We start from the raw sequence: 11,616 nt of genomic DNA, 5'->3' as shown, positions 1-11,616 counted from the left end.
GCCGAGGACGTCACCAGCGATGTCCAGAGCGCTGAGCGTTATAACGTTTACACTGAGGGAGGGGTGCTGTTTGTCACCAGCAGAATCCTGGTGGTGGACTTCCTCGCTGACCGCATCCCTGCTCATCTTATATCAGGTCAGAAAATGAGAGCCATTTTTGTTTTCTTTCATATTCTTCATCATTAGCAGTTATTAGTCTCAATTATCTTGCAATATTTGCTGGTGTATTTGCATGTTATAGTAGCTGCATACATGCTTTATCGTCTCACTTTATTTTAAAACGGTACAAAACCAAAGAAGTTGTGTTAGTTTAACCATTTCAAATGCATGCAGTATTTACAGCCTTTTGATCCACCCCCCCTCTAGGTATCCTGGTGTATCGCGCCCGTAAAATAATTGAGTCATGCCAGGAGGCCTTCACCCTTCGTCTGTTCAGACAGAAGAACAAGACGGGCTTCATTAAGGCCTTCACTGACAAGGCCACAGCTTTCTCCTCAGGCTTCTGCCAAGTAGAGCGTGTGATGAGAAACCTCTTCGTCAAGAAGCTGTACTTGTGGCCCAGGTACGATGAGCTTATTCCATGGCAAACATTTCATTTAACACATTGTATTTTATTAATAAAATACCTTGTTGATAATCTATGAAGGAGGTGAATGTTCTTTCTTTAAAGTTCTGTTTGTTTCACTCCCATCCAGACTATCCGTCACTAACCTGGACCCCCTGTGGCATCAGCTAGGAGCAAAGACCAAGGCTCTGGTTCAGACCTGAAGGTGCTGAGGGTCCTCCTGCTCTACCTCACCCAGTACGACTGTGTCACCTTCTTCGATTTGCTCGAGTCCCTGCGCTCCAGCCAGAAGAACTTTGGCTCCAATTCAGGTAAACTAGATGTACTTAGTTGCTCTCAGTGCCTGATCGAGGGAAAATTCCTGCTTAATTTTTGTAATCTATTGATTGTTTCTGTGTTTGATTGCTTGTGTCTGTTGTGACTTTCAGGTTGGCTGTTCCTGGACTCCAGTACCTCCATGTTTGTGAACGCTAGGAGCAGAGTGTACCGCGTTCCTGAGAGCAAAAAGAAACTCAAAGTTGGAGCAGAAGCTGAGAAACAGAAGCCAACCTCTGCCTCAGGTAACTGACCAATGAGCAATCTATTCTGACAGTGTCTTCTTCAAAGTAGATATCCAAATGATTAAATGCTTGTGTGTGTATTCGTGTTGAAACGACTAAAGGCTCAGTCTATTGTGTGGGTTTCAGAGGTGAAGCGGGAGCTGGTGCTGGAGAAGAGCCCAAAGTGGAGGCTCTGACTGAGGTGCTGGAGGAGATCGAGAGAGGGAACAAGAGCTCTCAACATGAACCAGGTTAGAGCTCAGTGCTGTTAAACTACTATAGCAGTCTGTTGTGTCAACAGTGCATTTAAACCTATGAATTTACAAAAAAATGTACCATTGTTAGAGCATTTTGATCAGCCTGTTAGCTTTTCCAACTTCCTGGTGCACAGCATGGTCCCTTGAAATCCATTAAAAGTTCCAGCTTGGTGGAGACCAGAATAAAACATACGAGCACACAGGAGATTACAAGTGTTCAAATAGGAATGAATGGAGTTCTGATTGACTAGCATAGCATAGGTGTTGGTCAGTGATAGGAGACAACACAAGCTGAGTAAAGTTTGTTGAAAAATTCACCATAAAAGGGTCAATCCAGTTCTGTCATGTATATGCTTTTGATTCATTATTTATATCCCTGTTGTACATACATGTTGTCTAACCACTAACCACCTAACATGTCGCCCTCAGGTCGGGTTCTGATTTGTGCCAGTGATGACCGACTTGTGCTCAGCTGCAGCAGTGCATCAAACACGGCTCTGATTGGCTGCTCAACCGCCTGTACACGAGAACAATCGGCAAACGGGACTCTGCTGCAGTTGCTGCCTTGGAACTGGACTTAGAGAAAAGGGGAAAAGGCCGAGTCAAAAAAGTGTCCAAAGGGAAGGAACCCGCACAGAAAAAAAACACAAAGACCACAAGAACCAAAAGCAGACCGTCACTCACACTGACCCAGATGGTTGGGAAACAGGAGACAGGTGAAGCAGCAGTGATGGGCAGCAGCGGAGACGAGGACGAACTGATGGAGGAACATGAAGGAGAGGAAGAACAGCTTAAATTAGATTTGTCATCAGACGACTATTACGGCGTCCTAAAGGAACCTCTGACTGTGATCCATCCACTGAAAGGCTGCACCGACCCCCACAGCTTGACCGGGTGCTGCACGAGGTGGAGCCCAGCTTTGTGGTTCTGTACGATGCTGAACTGAGTTTTGTTCGCCAGCTGGAGATTTACAAAGCTAACCGCCCTGGAAAGACACTTAGGGTGTATTTCCTCATCTATGGAGGCTCAACAGAAGAACAGAAGTACCTGACAGCACTGTCTAAAGAAAAGAAAGCGTTTGAACATCTCATCAGGTTAGAACCATTTCTTTCCCCTCAAACCCCTTGGAACTAATATCTACTTAGTTAAGTGCTGGCTTCTCATTGGTGTTTATGTGTGTTTTTCTGTAGGGAAAAGGCTACTGTGGTCATTCCAGAGGAGAGGGAAGGACGAGAAGACACCAACCTAGATCTTGCTAGAAACTTAGAACCTGCAAATGCCACCACCAACACCCGCAAAGCAGGTATGTCGATTTTATTCAGTTTCTAAATGTCTATATGGGTCATTCCACCTCAACTTACCAATTTAATGAAAAGTTTACACCTGACCATCTTCAGTTTGACTGATATTTTGTTAAATGGTGAATATTGATTGAGTTTAACATGTGTACAAAAAAGATTGGCGCAAAAATGAATTCAAATTGAATTCAAAAACTAATGTTGCTTGTGACCACAGATTTTACACATGGTCAACTCAATCAATATTCATCACTTTAAAAAAAATAAGAAATCTGTCAAATTGAAGATGGTTGGGTGTGGGCCGTTCAATGAAAAACCCATATTTATTTTCTGCCTTTAGTTTTTGACTCATGTCTTGTGTTTTTATTTCCATTCCGTGTCCAATAACCAGGAGGCCAGGAGCAGTCCAGAGAGCCTTCACGAGTCATTGTGGACATGCGTGAGTTCCGCAGTGAGTTGCCTTCCTTGCTGCACCGCCGTGGGCTGGACATTGATCTCGTCACCCTAGAAGTTGGCGACTACATTTTAACCCAGACACTTGCGTTGAGCGTAAGAGCGTCAGTGACCTGATCGGCTCGTTGCAGAGCGGCCGCCTCTACACCCAGTGCCTCTCCATGACCCGCTACTACAGGAAAGCAGTGCTGCTCATCGAGTTCGACCCGGCTAAACCGTTTTCCCTCATGGCCCGGTCAGACTTCCGTCATGAGATATCGTCAAATGATGTTTCTTCAAAGCTTACTTTACTCACATTGCACTTCCCTCGCCTCCGTATACTCTGGTGCCCCTCCCCACACGCCACAGCCGAGCTCTTCCTGGAACTAAAAACAAGGCCAACCTGAACCCGATGCTTCAGCAGCTCAGGCGGTCACAGCTGAGTCAGACCTTGTGGCTGAATCAACAGACCTCTACAACCCCGGACCTTATGACTTCCTCTTGAAAATGCCGGGGGTCAATATGAAAAACTACAGGGCTCTTATTAAAAATGCAGACAGTTTGGCAGACCTAGCCGAACTCAGCCAGAACAAGCTGGCAGAAATACTTGGGAATGCTGAATACGCTAAGTTGCTGTATGAGTTTCTGCATAATGTCGCTGATGTTCCTGCTCCTGTTCAGAAGACCAAACAGACATGATGGACAGTAAATCAGATATTTTGACCGATGTATGTGAATAACTTTTCAGTGACATCAGGATCATTTTTTGTCATCCAAATGTGTGTTGTTTTAATATGCAGAATGAATTTAATATTGCAATATTTGTATTGGTATTTTGGAAACTACTTTGCAAATGTGTGCAATTGTATTATTTTTACTCAGAAACAAACCATATTTTTACATTGTGCAATCTATAAAATGTCAACTTCTTTTGAAATTCATAATAACGTGTTATTTCAAAGTACAGCTTTCCAGAACAAACACAGCTGTTTAATTAAATTCATGTTTGTAAAGCACTGATTCAGAACATAAATGACCTCAGGGCACCTCATATCGTGGGTCACCCAGCAACCCAACAAATCCAGTGATCTATTAGGAAAACTCCAGCAGAACCAGGCTCAGGGAGGTCGGTGGCATTTGCCTCGCCTGGTTAGGGTGATTGTAAAGAGGAGAGAGGAAGGGACAGCAGACAGACACAGATAATAAATGTAACACGAGAACAATAAACACTCCAGAGTTTGGTCGGATTTGTAACCACAGATCAGAGTAGTGCCACTCCAAAGAACAAAGATACCTGCAGACAAAACACAAACTAGAGCAGAAAGAACGCATGCACAGGGAGAACATGCAAACTCCATGCAGAAAGCTCCCGGGAAAGCCGGGACGCGAACCAGGGACCTTCTCGCTGCAAGGTGAAAGCGCTAACCACTACACCACTGTGCAGCCCCAGATAAGATGTAAGAACATAAAAATTAAAAAAATTGAAAAAAACTGAAAAAGAGCAAATGTGTGTTCTATTTGAACTTCTCTGCAGAAACATTTACCACTTGAGGGTTAACATAGATTTCCATGACCTTTTCCTCCATTGCTCTCATTGCACCAGGTTCAACAACCTCAAAATGAGATTAGAATAAAGCATTAATAAAAATGTGTTGAAGAGAAATTGGACTGCCACATGTTGCAATCAGTATCAATTAATCTTAAACAACACAGTTTAGTCATAATGGGTTTAAATGAGATCATTTTTGTCCCTAATAGCTTCAATTTCAATTTAGTCTATTTGAAAGGGGACAATACAATTTCATAAAACACATGATTACACATGGTTAAAAAAGCCAGAATTAGCCGGAAGGCTAGTTTTCATCTGTAGTCCCCTCGCCATAATGTGAAAAAGCAGTGAAATACATCTACAAGAGAAAAACATGAATAGACACTTGATAGGGCACTAATGTAACAAATAACATATACATAACAAATTGTTAAGAGAGCACAAGGCACACGATCAGTGTATTTATCTGGCAATTGTATATTCCGTTCTGAAACGGGTATTGATAAACAAAAAAGGAGTGGTTATTTGATCTTTGTTTTAAAATACAAAAATTAAAATACAAGGCGTTTTTTCCTTTTCATGATCAAAAAGGGATGTACGAAATTAGATTTTTATATTTAGAATAACAAAAAAATAAAATCAGTAAGAGACAGAAACGAAAAGAGGTAAGTTTTTTTCATTTTCTGAGACCGGAAGTGGTCATCAGCAAGTGTGGAGCCAAACGACGACAACAAGAGGCAGAGAGCAGTGATTGGACAGACCATAGATATGTCTAGAAGACAGCGCGCTAGCGTATCAAGTGTATGAGTATCTATGGTCGGCACGTCTGGTAGCATCTCTGGCTGCTGTTGACCTTGTTTTTGGAGTAAAACACGGTAAGAAGATAAATACTTCTAACCTGTAGCGTTGTTTTGTTGTACGTTAAGTCAGCGACTTGTGTAGAGTTGTGTTTTGTCGTGTTTGAGCAGTTGGTCCGGACTTGTTAGCTAGCTAAGCGGCTAAGTTAGCTAGCAGGCTAATTAACACAGGTGGCTAACTTACCGCTGAACACCTGTGTTAGTTGCTGCAGCAGCTGCCCTCATTATTAGAATGACCTTCTCAACCTGTATTTCTCTGCTGTGTATTTTAGCTTTTAAAAAAGTTATTTTACTTTAAGGTTAACTGAAACCCGTTCAGCTGCACTGAAGTTTAACATTCAGCTGGTTTGAATTAAACCACGCTTAACATTGCACAACATTACCTCTCTGAATCTCCATAATTTCATTAAATTCCTTCTCTCTTCCACTGCTCAAGTTCGATCTAGTATATAAAATGACATTAATAATGAATAAACTAACAACCAGCCATTGTATTTATTTATTATTGCATGTATTTGTAGTAAAAGATGAGTTTAAACATCCTACTTTTGGATCTAGAACTGCACAAGCCATTCATTTTCAGTCACCTGAGGAGTTAAACTCCCCTTTTTATGTGAGGTTGAAGCAGAAAGTCTGAGTTAACAAAGAAAGTTCTTTATAATTTGTGATACCTGTTATCTGTGACTGAGGCTTTAGTTTTTGTTGAGCTGATTTACACATAGAAACTTTGTTCAGGAAGATTTCTCAGTAGCTCAGAGGACAGGCTGCTTTTTACACAACCTTGTAAGAGAATGTCTGTCAATGCTTTCAGCAGAATTTAGCAACACAACACTTCCTAAACTGATATTTTGAGGCTGTGAGGTTGAACATTTGAGAGTATATCAGTGTGTTTGTTTGTGGTCTTTCTGTTTCTAGGTGGAAGCTGAATTAGTGAGGATGACTCCTGCTCCTGTCATCTCTAAGCTCCTCACACATCTTTACCTGCACATGAGGAAAATCACTCCTGTAGAATGCAGGTATGTTTGTCATTATTATAAAAAGATGTTGCCTGGTGACCTGTCAGAAACCCATCATACAGAGTCAGCCAAAATAATGTTTACACACATCAGGAAAAGAAAAACTTGCATAAATATTTCAATACCAAATTTATTCAGACATCACGAGATTAATAAAAGTTATCTTTGGCCTCTACAACTACAAGAGGTGCTCAAAGTGGAGGCCACTGGCTTCCAGACATTTCTGTTGTGTTGTAGACGTCACTTGTTGATGCTCCATTCATGAGGGTAATGCCATCTGTTGGGAAAACATTGTACAACAGGACACAGAGTTATCGTGATTTGATCAAATTTTGAAAGAGGTATTTATATGTATAGAAGTACTTATACAAATAAAATAAAGTTTTTCTTTTCCTGATGTGTGTACATTATTTTGGCTGACTCTGAACTTAATGAGAACAAAACTATCATTTAATTGCTGTTTTGAAAGCTTCTTTAGTGAAAACCAGCTGGTGTTTTGCTTTGAAACAAACTGCTGTTGAGGTCTGTGTTTTTAGGTTTAACCGCACAGTTTCTGAATGAACTGATAGGTTTTTTTCCTGATCAATGTGGACGTTATAATTGATAACATTTACTTATCATATAATCAGCATGACAATATAACAGTATAACATTCTGACCACCTGACTAATACTGTGTTGGTCCCTTTATGCTGCTAAAACTCCTCTGACCCAGTGGTTCATCAGAACCTCTAGGGATGTCCTGTGGATTCTGTGGATCCTGTGGGTTGCAGGGTGGGTCCTACCTAGACCAGGCTGATCCTGGACCATCCCACAGATGCTCAATCAGATCTGGATGTGGGGAGTGTGGAACCCAGGTGAACAGCTTAGCTCTGTCGTGTTCCTCGGACCACTCCTGAGCAGTTTTAATTTGTCCTGCTGAGGGAGGCAGCTGGCATCAAGGACTGCTGTTGCCATGGAGACTAGGGGGTTGTTTGTCCTGCAGTGTTTCGGTGGTGGTACATGTCAAACATCCACACGTTGCATTAGAACAAGATGATGGATGTTGTTCTCTTCAGCTGTCAGTGGTCAGAATGTTGTGGCTGATTGGTGGATCTGTCTGCCTTTACTCTGACATCCAGAGTTATACAAAAGTGTAGTATGTGTGCAGTGCAGAAGAGATTTACTTTATTGTATGCAGTTTTAGTGGTCCCATCAGAGAAAATCATACCATATACAGATTTTATTAATTCCAGGGCTGGTTCAGTAAGAGATTATAATAGATGAACTACATCAGATAATTCTTGGTCGGCGAGGTTTGGAATTTTGCAGCCTGAGAGATGGGTTGAGAGGTTTGCAGTTCTTGTTTTTAGCAAAATATGTTATAATAGAAGATCTTTATTGTCATTGTCCATGAAATTATCTGCAAACCAGTAAAGTGCATTCAGTCTGAGGGTATGTAAAAATAAATAAAGAAAAATGCTTCTAAAGCCAATAATGTAACAGAATATTTTGAGGGGAATATTATAAAAAGGAAAGAAAAGCTCCATTCTCACTCCTCTCAGGATAAAACTGTCATTAAAAGTTGACTTTAAATTTAGCTTCAACACGAGATAAAAACATTTACTTTCATTACCGATATTGTCAAGTTTTAATAAAGTTCATGCTACTTTTATAAAATGATGAAAGTGAATAAATAGTATTTCTGTGATCTGTGTTTGATTTCTGTCTTTTCTCCTGTCATCCAGATGTTCAGATGGAGATGATGCCACATCTGGTCCAGCTGATGGAAGGTCTTGAAGTTCTCTGACTGGCCTCGACTGAAGATGGTCGTCTCACTGGATTTAAGGTTCAGATGCTCAGTAACAAACTCCACCAATGAGCCAACAGGGAAGCTTTAGGTTTATTAAATGTTGCTATGAAGGTATTCGCTGTTTTTCTTTGTGAATGCAATGAGCTCCAACTGAAAGTTGAATTAGAACTTAGAAGTAAATCCTTCCATCTGAAAGGATTTAGTTGCATTAATAACCTCATAACATTCTAATTTTCATTCCAGTCTTGGTTGAAAATATAATCTCTGTATTGATTCAGGTAAAAACTGAACTTCACAGCATGTTGGAGCAAAACAACCAGATGAAAACTGTGATGGTGTTGGATTGTCAGACCGTAATGTTGCAGCTCAAAGCAGCTTTTCTAGCTCAGTTCATTCTGACATTCAGCTATGAATCAACACAGCAGATGGTGATCCATGCTGTGGAAGTCTCACATCTCCTGATTTAATGGAGCTGCTTTGCACTTTTTACACTGTTTATTCACCAACACTTTATTTAATAAAGGTCCCATCTAGTTTTTATGAGGAATGTGATGTTTTAATTTCTCTGTGAATAACTGCAGTCTAATGGAACAGCTGGAGTTGTAACATCTGTCCTGATATTGATCATGAAGTATTGATCAGAATACTTATGGTCAGCAGTCATCCCTGAAGTTTTACATTAAAATCTTTACTTGTGTTGTGAACTTTGGTAAGAAGCAGAAACTTTTGCGTTGCCATGGATACATGAGTGTTAAATTCTGTCCATGTTTCCATTTTGGGAAATTCAGTCCAGTTCCAGAATGTGGAGGAATTTAGTCTCACAATCACAGACAACAAATATTATCTGAAAGTGGGGTTATTGTTGTTTATCAGCACAATACAAAAAGATTAATGTTAGAAATATTCCAGTTAAGACTCTAGAATATCATGATTTATGTAAATTTACCTCAATAATATGAATGTTCAGGTTAAGATTGTGCAGTGATATTTATTATGTAAGTTTAGCTGATTAAAGTTTATTACTCTGCACTAAAATATTATTTAAATTGACACCATTATTATAATATTTAGGGTCAGACCCTACAGTATTGAGATTAAGAAATCAAATATTCTATAAAATGTAAATACACTGAACTCATTTGGATATATTTAAGTGAGACTCTACAATATTATTTGACACAAATCTATCTAAATCAAAATTTTAATAATTTTCATGCCAAACATTTACTGGACTGATTTAAATATTAAAATCACTCCTTTCTAATCCTCTGCTGTACGTTCAAACCTGAGGCCTTAAATAGAAACACACAAGTATCTGATGGAAGGAACTTCTGCAGAGTCCTGGTTCCAGAACATGATGATAGAATTATAGACAAACTTTAACAAAAGCTGCCTGAGAGTTTACAGGTTTTTATGTTAAATTTCTTCATTAATTTAATGAGAGTTATCAGCAAAAATCAAGTGTTCATTTGATGAACTTCATTTCCTAAAACATCCAGAATTGGAGCTCATATCTTTGGCTGCTGTAAAGTTTCTGCTCCTTCAAAGTTCACAACACAATGAATGAATTCCTAAAACACTCTCAATGCTGGAGAGCGTTTGTAATGCTGAAGCAGTGATCAGTTTTTCTGTTTCTTCTCTGGAGATGCACAATGAGGGACGTCTGCAGAGACTGAGAAAGAGTCTCACCACATCCTGACATGAGGAAAAAGACTTTATTGAAGACTACAATGAGAAAAACTATCAGACAGCAGACTGCTGCATTCAAGGTGAGCTCTGAACATTTGATCTGGAACAGGAATTCAATAACGGCAGCATGAGCTTCATTTCAGTCTGTAGCTGCTGAATTCATGGATGAATCATCTGGCACTAGAGAGGAAGACCATCAAACATCCACGTCAGCTGATGGAGGTCCGAGAGTCTCACCAAACAACCAACCTACAGAGTGAAGACCTCAAATCTGATTGGACGGCCTCCTATTCAGCCACATGTGTGAACAAATGCCTCTAAGTTGATTTGTTTTCTAAAATAAATCTAGTTTGAGTCCTAATCTATGCTTGTGTGTTTGCTTCTTTACACCGCTGTTAACAGTTTAGGCTGTTAGATTGTTCCAGATAAGACAAGTACAAGATACTTCAGAGCCGTTCTACCACGAGCCTGACAGGAAGAACTCCAACAGCTACTGAATGTTCCTGTGGTTCCCTCAAGGCTACAGGAGGAGCCCTACGAGGACGAGCCGGTCCACCTGATGGCGGCCAGTCGCTGCGGTTCAAAGCCAACACTGACTACGTGGACTTCTACTGGACCAACAAGTTCAGCGACTCCCCGACTCGTGGGTCTGAGGACGCCGCCGAGCCTCGGCCCAGCCGGCCTCCTGTCTGTGGGTGTTTGAGTGCTGAGAGGTTTGTGGATGCATGTGAACGTTCTGTGTTGAAACAGCAGCTTTTCACTCAGTAACGCCGGGAAAAACCAAGAGCTCCTTTATTTGTGACTTCCACTAAAAAAACTGAAGAAAATAAGTTTGCCAGGGTTCTGACTGATAACAGATTATTAAATAATGAAAATAATCGTTTAAATAATCCTTTTAGGTCTACATTTCCTTTACACTGACTTCTTGGTATATGTACAAGTATTTTGGGTGGAATATACCATTAAGCCTAATGTTCAAGGGTTTTTCTGGGAATATACCATTAAACCAACATTTTAGGTAAATGTTCCAGGATGTTGGGTAGAATATACCATCAGATAAACCTTTTAGGTCTACATTGGAAGATTTTAGAGTAGAATATTACTCCAAACCATCCTTTAGGTCTACATTTAAGGTGGAATACTCCTTTACACCAAGATTTTTTGGTCTAGGATTTTGGATGGAATACTCGGTGAAACCAACCTTTTAGGTCAACATTCAAAGATTTAAGGTGGAATATTCCTTTAAACCAACCTAAATTTCATGTTTTGATCATTATCAAGTGAGAAACCTCAATCCAGACTCCTCATAATGACGTTTGAGATTTATGCTGCTGTTATTTGTTTAGTCCAGACTAAATGACAGAAATCCACAACTGTAATTTTATTTCAGGACTCAGTTATTAAATGTCAGAACAATCCATGTGACTCTAAAAACTCAACAGCTTTACAAACTCTAAGATTAAACTTTCCACAAGGATCCAAAATAAGTTGGACTTCTACATGAGAGCTTTAATTATTCTTCATCTACTTCCTGAAAAGTTTGGTCAATAAAAAAGACAAAAACTAATATTTTCAGTTGAACTAAAGACAGACTTTGTGATTTTTCTGCTCACGTGTGTTGTT

The 11,616-nt window shown here is 40.0% G+C and overlaps 1 long non-coding RNA gene and 1 pseudogene across 1 annotated transcript; both read left to right on the top strand.

The window, feature by feature from the left end:
- The window catches only part of LOC129348655 (DNA repair endonuclease XPF-like), a 4,743-nt pseudogene extending 840 nt beyond the window's left edge, over positions 1 to 3,903 (top strand).
- Positions 3,904 to 5,297: 1,394 nt separating this feature from the next.
- LOC129348667 (uncharacterized) lies at positions 5,298 to 10,354 on the top strand. The gene is made up of 3 exons (XR_008601283.1): positions 5,298 to 5,515; positions 6,413 to 6,513; positions 8,240 to 10,354. It is a non-coding gene; the product is annotated as an uncharacterized LOC129348667 (long non-coding RNA).
- The last annotated feature ends 1,262 nt before the right edge of the window (positions 10,355 to 11,616 follow it).

Source organism: Amphiprion ocellaris, chromosome 4, assembly GCF_022539595.1.
Source record: "Amphiprion ocellaris isolate individual 3 ecotype Okinawa chromosome 4, ASM2253959v1, whole genome shotgun sequence".
NCBI classification, from domain to species: Eukaryota; Metazoa; Chordata; class Actinopteri; family Pomacentridae; genus Amphiprion; species Amphiprion ocellaris.
Note: the sequence above shows the minus strand (reverse complement) of the source record. Positions and strands in the feature narration are given on the sequence as shown.